Genomic DNA, 9,790 nt, shown 5'->3' with positions numbered 1-9,790 from the left:
CTGTTATTTGGAACATGTCATTCTTAACACATGAAGAAAAACAGCAAGGGAAACACATGAAAGTTCTTACGCTTCTGTTTTGGCCACACATGCTGTTGACCAAAGCAAGTTGCAAGGCCAAGACTGATGTCAATAAGGCAGGGTGGTATGTTCCTCCCACATGGAGTCACAGCACATTCCATAACAACAGAGAAGATAATTATCCTAAAGGAAAGGTCAAGCAAATAATTTAGAATGACAATATAATCTACCAGGACAATCCAGAGGAACTCCCATAAGCCCATCACTACTCAGTCAAGTGTGTTTCCAATCTCTATCCTACTTTCATGATTTAATCCATTGCATTCCAGGATAAAGAATACATCCAGAGTAAATTTCTCCTACAGTTCAGTGTATATTCAGGGTATTTAAAAAATAAATTTTATATTTTCATAAGAACATAAAAACTAAAAGGGTCAATATTCTAAAAGAAAAGCAGCATATTGGGCTCAGAAATGGAGACATACAGAATCACTCAAGTATTGCTCAAAATTCTCATTCTGCTTTATCTTATTCTTTTCCTCTTTAATATGTGTTAATTTTTCTCCCTTACCCAAATACATAAACTTTTTTTAATTATATTTCTTCATAATTCATCTTTGCTATTAATTTTTTCCATTTCATGAACTCATTTCTTCATTCAATTTTTATTATTACCTCCTGGATTCATCTAGGATACCAAAGATAAAAAACATGGTCCTTACCTTAATTTATAAAATAAGAAAGCTCTACTAAATTGGTCCAAGGTACTTTATAACTCTGAAATCCTATGATTATTTGCTCCCAAAGGCCTGCAGGTTTGTAAGAGACACAAAGATATACAAAGTAAGCTATAATACAAAGTAAAATATTTAAAGTGCCATGGAGGGGTAATAGATAGTCGCCATGAAGACTTAGTAGAAGGAGATTCTAAAAGAATAGATTGGCAATAGATCAATCTCATTATCTGAATTTTCTATATTTAAAATTTTCTTTCTCTTTTATTGGCGGACTCTTTTTCTCTCTTTCAGATACTTTATCCTTGATACTTAGCTTAGGCCTCTGAATATAGCTCTTAAGCACAAGGAATATTTTGTTTTCAAGTTACATTTAGAAACTCAATTCAAACTGGCCAGGAATGTATTGATTCCTAAAATGGAATCATATCAGGCATTTTAGGTGTATGTCTTAGTTCATTTTCTACTGCTCTAACGTACTAACACAGATTGGGTAAATAACACACAATAGAAATGTAGTTAGCTAATGGTTCTGGAGGCATAGAGGTCCAAGAGCTGGCATTTGGCAAGAGCCTATATATTGTGTTATATGTAAGATGGAAGAAGGGCAAGTGAGCCTGCAAGAGACAGAAGAAGTCAGGCCAGACTCCTTCTATCAGGAACCAACTCTTGCAATCGCTAACTTTCCCCTGCAATAATGGCATTAATCCCTTCATGAAGGTGGAGCCTAGTGACCTTAACACTCCTAAAGGTCCTCTCAAGGCTGTTATGATGGCAATTAAATTTAACACGAGTTTTTGAAGTGACTTTCAAATCATGATAACATAGAGTCTAGGCACAGTAATCTCCCATATCTTTGGTTTTGCTTTCTGTATTTTATTTACCTGTTGTCAACTACAGTCTAAAAATATTAAATGTAAAATCCAGCGTATCCACACCATATATGCTACTTGTGAATTAGTTATGTAGTATCTGTCTCAGTTATCAGATTGACTTTGTATTGCAGTACTTAGTGTTCAAATAATCCTATTTTACTGAATAATGACTCTAAAGCGCAGGAGTAGATTTGCTGGCAAATCAGATATGCCAAAAGAAGCCTATTGTCATATGTTTGTATAGGAAAAAAAAATACCACCATACTATCTAGGTCTGTGGATCAGATGCTACTACTGCATTTAAAGGATGTCAGCGGGAACCTATTTTTGTTCTTTGACTTTTGTTTTCCTGGTTTGGGCTTTCACAGGTGATCTCTCTATCCATGGCTCCAAGATTTCAGGCTCCCAATTTAGCAACCTCCATGGTTCCAGCTCTTGCAGGAGTTCCAGCAAGTGTTACTTTTGTCTTGGTAAATAGTCTCACTCCTGAATCATTCATAATGACCAGGGGAATGGAATGTGTCAATGTTGGGCTAGGGTCACATTACTACTTTTAGAGTATGGAAGAAGGTAGGCCTCCCTTGTAAATGGACAGGGATGGTAACCCCTTAGGGAAATAATATTGCTGTTTTAGAGGAAGGGAGAAATGGAAAATAAACATGTAAAAACAACAGATATCTGCTACGTAGTAGGTGCTTAATTATGCATTTTGATAAAAATGTGTTATTACTGGTTTTATTCATTTTAAAGACATTTGTGGGTACAAAGAGAATTTTTTTTCTTCTTTCCTCAAAATTTTGTTGTCATTAGTGCTTGCCCCCCCACATTCTTCTTTTTTGTCCTTAGTCTTTTCCCATCTAATTGTCAATATTATTCCCTGCATATGTTGTTAAGCTTCCTTAATTTCTTTAAATACATTAAAGCACGGTTGCTTTTTAGTATGCAAGATGACACCATCATTACAGTCTTTGTGTGTCTGTTTAATTTGATGTTTCTTGCTCATGGTATCTTTCTGTGTATATATGTGTCTGGTTATCCTTTATTTGATGCTAGTCATCATATTTAAAAAATTATTCGCAGGAATAATGAGAATCTATAATAAAGCTACTTTATTCACAGAAAGGTTTTCACTTTTTTTTTTTTTCTGTCAGCACCTGTGGGCACTACAAGGCCAGGATCATCTAAACTCAAATTTAGTGCTTCTAGGTCGCTAGACCAACCAGGAGATGTAAATCTGGGATTCAGAATAATGAAGGATGGTTTATTATCAAGCTGCCTTGACACTGAGGGTGTAGCTGGGATGCCAGTTTATTGTGAGAATGCTTTCCTATTTTGCTTCTCAACCAGGGTATACCCTATGTTTGAATTTCTCTTTTTCCTTCCGACAAGAGGACCACCCCCACCAAGAATACTGAAATTCGGAATTTCTAAGTTAAGCAACTACTCTCAAGGTCTAATGGCTTTTGTGCTGATTTCTGTTTAAAATGGTTCTCAACATAGCACTGAAGTTCTGTCTAGTGTTCCTAAGGGCAATAACACTGTCATGTGCCTCATATTAAGAATACATGTGTTAAATAAGTTCTTTTCAGGCATAAGATACAGTACTATTGCCATCAGTTTGAGATTAATGAATTAGTAATATAGAAGAATATCTTTATATAGAAAATGCATAAAAAATTATGTAGTGATTGGTTGATAAAAATGTTGTGACCAAAGGCTTTTAGGAAAATGACTCTATATTTCTCCTAGGAGCAATGTTTCAGTATTGGCTAATTTAATGTTCATAGAGACTTCATAGAACATAATTTTCATAAATAATGAGAATCATTTTTATGTCTATATATCATATAACAGTTGCTATCACATATGACAAATCATGTGGATATACATAAGTATATATATACTTTTTGAAACCAAACTCTTTTTAATATATTTTTATTTGTTCTAATTAGTTATACATGACAGTAGAATGCATTTTGACACATCATACATAAATGGAGTATAACTTCTCATTCGTCTGGTGGTACATGATGTAGAGTTACACAGGTCATGTAATCATGTATGCACATAGGGCAATCATGTCTGAGTTTTTCTACTATCATTCCTACCCTCATATCCCCTCCCCTCCTTTCACCTCCCCTCTGTCTAGTCCAAATTACCTCTATCCCCCCACCCCCTTATTGTGAATTAGCATCCATATATCAGAGAAACCATTCAGCCTTTGTTTTTTTGGGATTGGCTTATTTTGGTTAGCATAATATTCTCCAGGTCCATTCATTTACCAGCAAATGCCATAATTTCATTCTTCTTTATGGCTAAGTAATAGTCCATTGTGTATATATACCACAGTTTCTTTATCCATTCATCTGTTGAAGGGCACCTCAGTTAGTTCCATAGTTTAGCTATTGAGAATTAAGCTGCTATAAACATTGATGTGGCTATGTCACTGTAGTATGCTTAAGTCCTGTGGGTATAAACCGAGGAGTGGGATGACTGGATCAAATGGTGGTTCCATTTCAAGTTTTCTTAGTGGTTGCACCAATTTGTAGTCCCCCCAGCAATATATGAGTGTACCATTTCCTCCACATTTTTGCCAACATTTATTGTACAACCAAACTCTTAACTGGTTTCCCTCCAATGTATTCTCAGTTTTGCCAATGTAACTATCTTATTTGGGTAGAACTGAATGTTACACTTTCTACTTATATATACAAAAAAAAAAAAAAAAAAAAACTCCTTAGTGCATTGACAATAAAGTTCATAGTTGTTACCATGGAAGTTCAGTTCACTTAAAATCTAGTTGTCATCTACTTTGCCAATCTAAACCTTCACCTTCTTTGCTTACCATATTATTGTAACTGTGTAAGGCTTTCGATATGTGGTGTTACCCCAAAACTCCTGGGTTAATTTAGCAATGTTCAAAGGTGAAATGATTGGCTAATGAGAGGGGTAACCTAATCAGTCCATCCTAGTTCCAAAAGACTAACTGGGTGGTAACTGTAGGCAATTGGGGTGTGGCTAGAGGAAGTGGGTCACTGGGGGCATCTCCTGGAAGGGTTCATCTTTCCTGCAGCCCCTTTCTCCTTCTCTCTCTCTCTGCTTCAAGCAGGGCTTCCCAGCCAAGCCTTTCTACCATGATAGTCTGCCTCATCTTGGGCCTAGAGCAATAGGTTCAGCAGACCACAGATTAAACCTCTGGAATTGTAAGACAAAATAAACCTTTCCTCCTCTAAGTTGTTCTTTTCAGGTATTTTGGTCACAGTGATGAAAACTAAGACACTGTGTTCTTCCAAAATATAAAAGCCATTAATGACAAAAAAATAGACTAAAGGGGACAATAAAGCTTGACAACTAAGTGTAGTGTATAATTCTGGATACACTCTTGGTTTGAGGAACAAGTAGTTTATAACAGACATTTTTGACAGCTGAGAAAATTTGAATATAGACTGGATTAGATAATATTTTATCAATGTTAAAATAATAATTCTGACATATTGAGGTTATGTGAGTAGACGGTATTGTTGGGAAGTATATACTGAAGTATTTAGGAGTAACAGATGATGTTTAAAACTTGTCAATTAGTTGTAAAAAATCTAACTGTAGTGATAAAGTAAATGATAAAGCAAATGAATTAAAATTTAATTAATTGGTGCTACTTGGAAAGGGTATTTGGGAGTTTTTAAAATCTCATCAAAATAAAAAGTACTAAAATAAAATAAACCTTTGAAAGACAAAGACAGTATCCTATTTTTATTTATTTATTCATTATTGTTTACCTTTTTCCAGTTGAAATGAAATTCCCATAAAGGCAAAGATCTTATCTTCTCTTTTCAGATAACAGAGTCATTATAAAGGACTTTAATAAGTATTACTGAAAAACATGAAGACAAATTACAAACTTCTATACCTGTAATTTTGCTCTCTCCTGAAACCAAACTGAAATCCAAAGTCAAACAATTTTTCCCCCCCAAAAGTGGGAAAGTCTACAAGAAAAGAAAGAATAAGAGAAAGGACAACAACTGCCCACCCCCACCCTCCCTGTTCCTTTAGTAGTCCCCTGCTTGGTCGAATATTGACAAAATTTTATTTGGAAAATCTGATTAACTCTAGTGAAAATAATTAAATAAATTCTGTCTTGATTCCTTCCATAGATAGCTCAATCATTTTATGTAGGGTCTACTTTTACTATAAGGTAAACTCAAATTGAAAAGTAAGCATCAGTTACTGAGAGCTTTTAATCAATTTTTTTTTATCTTTCACTTTTAAATAAAAGCAAATATCTCCAAGTTACCAATTACAAAGAAAATCCACAAAGATGAAAAATAAAGACCAAACATAGGGAAGAGCTATTTGGAAAAAAAAAAAGAGGACTATATACAAAGAAAAAATTAAAAAGAAAAAGTGATCTCTTGGAAATTTAAAAAAAAAATGAGAAGAGCAATGGAAAACTCATTAGAAGACTTGAGAGATGAAGCTAAGGGAATAGTCCAGAAAGTAGGGGGAAAAAATGACAGAGATGAAAAATAGGGAAGAAAATGTAGGAGAATTAGAGGACCACACTTGGACATCTTATGTTTGAATATAGGTGTTCCAAAAAAGGGAGAGAAAATGAAGGGGGTGGACAACATCCATAAAATAATTTAAGAATATTTCCTGTGGGCTGGGGATATAACTCAGTTGGTAGAGTGTTTGCCTGGCATGCATAAAGTCCTGGGTTCAATCCCCAGCACTGCCAAAATAAATAAATAAATAATTAGGACATACATTTGCAAGTTTAAAAGCCTATGTAGCTTCCAGAAAATTCAGTGAAAAAAAGATTCACACCAGTGAAATTTCAGACTGGTAAGCTTTGGGGAATGATCTTCAATAGGAGCATAAATAAGGATCAGCAATTAGGATAGCCTTGGCTTCCTGAAAATAAAAGACAATACTAAATACTTCAAAATTCTAAATACTAAATGATGATGGTTTTTAATCTAGAACGTTACACCCAGGCAAACAGTCAATTGTGAGGATAGAATAGGAACATTTTTATACATGCAAAGTGTCAAAACATTTGCCCTTTATAGAAATCTTCAGGAAATTCTTAGAAAATGACCTATACCACAATGGACCAAGAAAGAGAAAGACATGAGACAAATTCACCAGAGATAAGCAGGAAAGGGACTCCCCAGGAAGATGGTGAGGGGACATCCTGTTCAGCTGAAGCACACTGGAACCTTCAGTAGGGCCTTCAGGAAGATGGTCAGGAGAGAAGCTAGGTTGAATTCATGGTGGGCACAGGAAATTCTGCTGAGAAGAACAAGATTATGATGATTGCAGAGAAAATAAAAGTTGTACAGGAAAGTAACTTGTACTCACAGTTGACTATGTGACTCAGCTCTTAATAACATACTTAGTCATAATGATTCAACTACTTAATATTGATCAAATTATATTGGAAGGATGGAAGGATGGTGTGCTGGGGGAAAGAAGGGGCAAAAGGAAGTAAGTTTTTATTTTTTAAAATGGGAAATCAATAAAAAATACTTGTATCAGTCATGGTTTGATCTGGGGATAGAGTCACTGGATGTTGTGGATAAGGAATTTATTACAGGAATTAGGTCTTACACAGTTCTGAGAGTCACAACTCCTTTGCCAATCTCAGAATTGAGCCAGTTCATGGCCCCAGAATCTCTTGCATGAAGAGGTCAAGGCTCTGGAAAAGTATCCTCACTCTAAATATTTTTCCTGGCCTTCCTCTACAAGACCTAGGGCCATTTACTCAGATAACTATATTTCTGGGAAGGGGAAATTACCAGACTCTGGGGGAATACAAAATACTAACTCTAAACTGACATTAATTTCTTGACACCCAAAATTGTGGTCCAGAAGAATAGGGACCTATAAAAATTGAGTGATTAATGAAGTTTTTGGCTTGGTTAGCTTGGGTCTATCTCCCAGTAGGCCCAGTTGATCCCCAAACCACTGCATGTTTATTTCCCCAACTAGAAGAACCCGAATATTTATTCTCTGAACTTTCTGTGTGAGTGTGTGTATAAAAAATGATATATATTTTATTATTAAAAATGTTTTCTAGTGGCTGGGGTTGTGGCTCAGTGGTAGAATGCTTGCCTAGCATGTGTGAGGCACTGGGTTCCATTCTCAGAACTGCATATAAATGAATAAATAAAAATAAAGGGTTATTCATAACTAAAAAAACAGACATTAAAAAATCTTTTCTGTTTTGTTCCAAGGTTAAAGTGAGATGCATATGACATTGCAAAGTAAAATATATTGAAAATAAGTGAGAAAAATATGGCAAAGGGAAAATATGGGTAAAAATACGAAGAAATGAAACCAATAAATAAAATGCCAGTTATAAAGTCTTATACACTTGTTGATGGTAAGCCACAGATTTGCTCTTGAGCAGTAGCACAGTTCATTATAATCATAACTTAAAAACCAAATCAAGTGTTTAGAAAGGTATAGCTATTTTGGATACCAGTGGGGGGAAAAAAAATTCCGGGGGGGATATTTCCTGGTCTTAGGGATTATGTTTATCTCAATAAGCATAGCTAATTCAGTATGGTAAACACAGTGAAAACACACATTCTATTTATATTAATGGGGACTGAGCCTATTTCTTTAGAAACAGAGAATCTTTGGTATCTCTCTTTAATGTAGTATAGTAATGCTTCCTTCTAGCAACCACTTTTACATGAAAAAGAATGGTAATGACACAAATTACTGTAGTTCAAAAAAGCTTAGGACATAAAGGATTATGTAAGGGAAATGATTCTAAAACATTAGGTCAAATCTTGAGTTTTCTCTGTTAAGCTGGTCTGATTTGGATGGCCTTTGAAGTCAACAAAACTGCCTCCTGGATTTCTTCCATGGGATGGAGAACAAATCAAGAAATAGGCCTTATCACATCAGTGTACAGAGAGTTTTCAAGTGGCAGAACAGTATTAACATTTGGAGGAGTCAAATATTTACACATTTTTCAAATGTTAAATAAGTGATTATGATATGCTTTTTAAAAACAACAAATTAGCCTGGATAAGGACTGGTCCTGACCTTGGTGAAGATCCTTCATATTGATTTAATTACTTCATACAAAATATAATAAATGAACATGTGCTAACATAGGCAACTAGCAAAAGAGACATTTGTTTATATTTAAAGGAAAAAAACTTATACAGTTAATATTGACATAGTAGCAAAAAATGCCATAATTTATTCCAAAGCAATTAAAGGATAAATTCTGGCTTACAAGAGAATATACAACATGAACAAATATCAACAATGAATAAAAAGATTGTGGGGAAATTTGAATTTGAAAATACGAATATCTGATAACATAAAAGATAAGAGAACTCTAAATCAATTAGCTAATGAAAACAAGAATCAATGCCAAAATCAACCAAATCTGTGAACCTAAATGTTTAAATATTCAGAAAAATTTCAATCTATCTTTAGCTCTCATTGCTCAGTCATAAAAAATCATTAACTTTCTGAGGTTCTTTATATTGAAAGTAAGTTTTAGCAGACTCCAAAATGGAAATTTAAAGAGAATGGCATGTGGAAGAGCTTTTTCAAGCACGACCTTTCTGAATTTATAAAAGATTGACAAATTTCATTCTGTAAAAATATTTAAAATTATTCTCTATATTAGTATTCATTAGAAACAAATATAAAAGACAAATGATAAAGTTTGAAAAGTATTTGTAACTCAAATCTCACAACATAATATATATTGTTATGTTTATACTCTAAAAAGCAAAACTAAATGACCAGGAACACAATAGAAAAAGCATCAGATGATATGTTCAGAGAGTTCATGTAAAAGCAATGTAAGTGACTAACACATAGTAAAGGCATTTAAAGGGAAAAATATCCCATGTGAAAATATGCTGAGATACCACTTTTTGCTTACAAGTATCAAAAGTCAAAAAAATATAGACTCCCCCATCCCCAGGAAACAATTTGTAGAAAACATGCAACAAACCACACACACGTATGTCTAACTGTTTGATCCAACTTTTGTACTTGAAGGAATTTATAAAATGATCTATGAGAGTTAATTAAAACTTTGCTTATAACAGGAAAAGAATGAAAACAATATGACTGTCTATCAGTAGGCAGCTCAACATAGCCAGACAATGAAAAGATATACAA

General features: G+C 34.2%; 1 non-coding gene across 1 annotated transcript; it reads left to right on the top strand.

Annotated features, from left to right (window-relative positions):
* Window positions 1-6,292: 6,292 nt before the first annotated feature.
* Window positions 6,293-6,365, top strand: Trnaa-ggc. Its single transcript has one exon. It is a non-coding gene; the product is annotated as a tRNA-Ala (tRNA).
* Window positions 6,366-9,790: the final 3,425 nt, after the last annotated feature.

The sequence above is a fragment of the Marmota marmota genome, unplaced genomic scaffold (assembly GCF_001458135.2).
Source record: "Marmota marmota marmota unplaced genomic scaffold, marMar, whole genome shotgun sequence".
Classification (NCBI taxonomy): domain Eukaryota; kingdom Metazoa; phylum Chordata; class Mammalia; order Rodentia; family Sciuridae; genus Marmota; species Marmota marmota.
The sequence above is the reverse complement of the archived record's forward strand: the minus strand, read 5'-3'. Positions and strand labels throughout refer to the sequence as shown.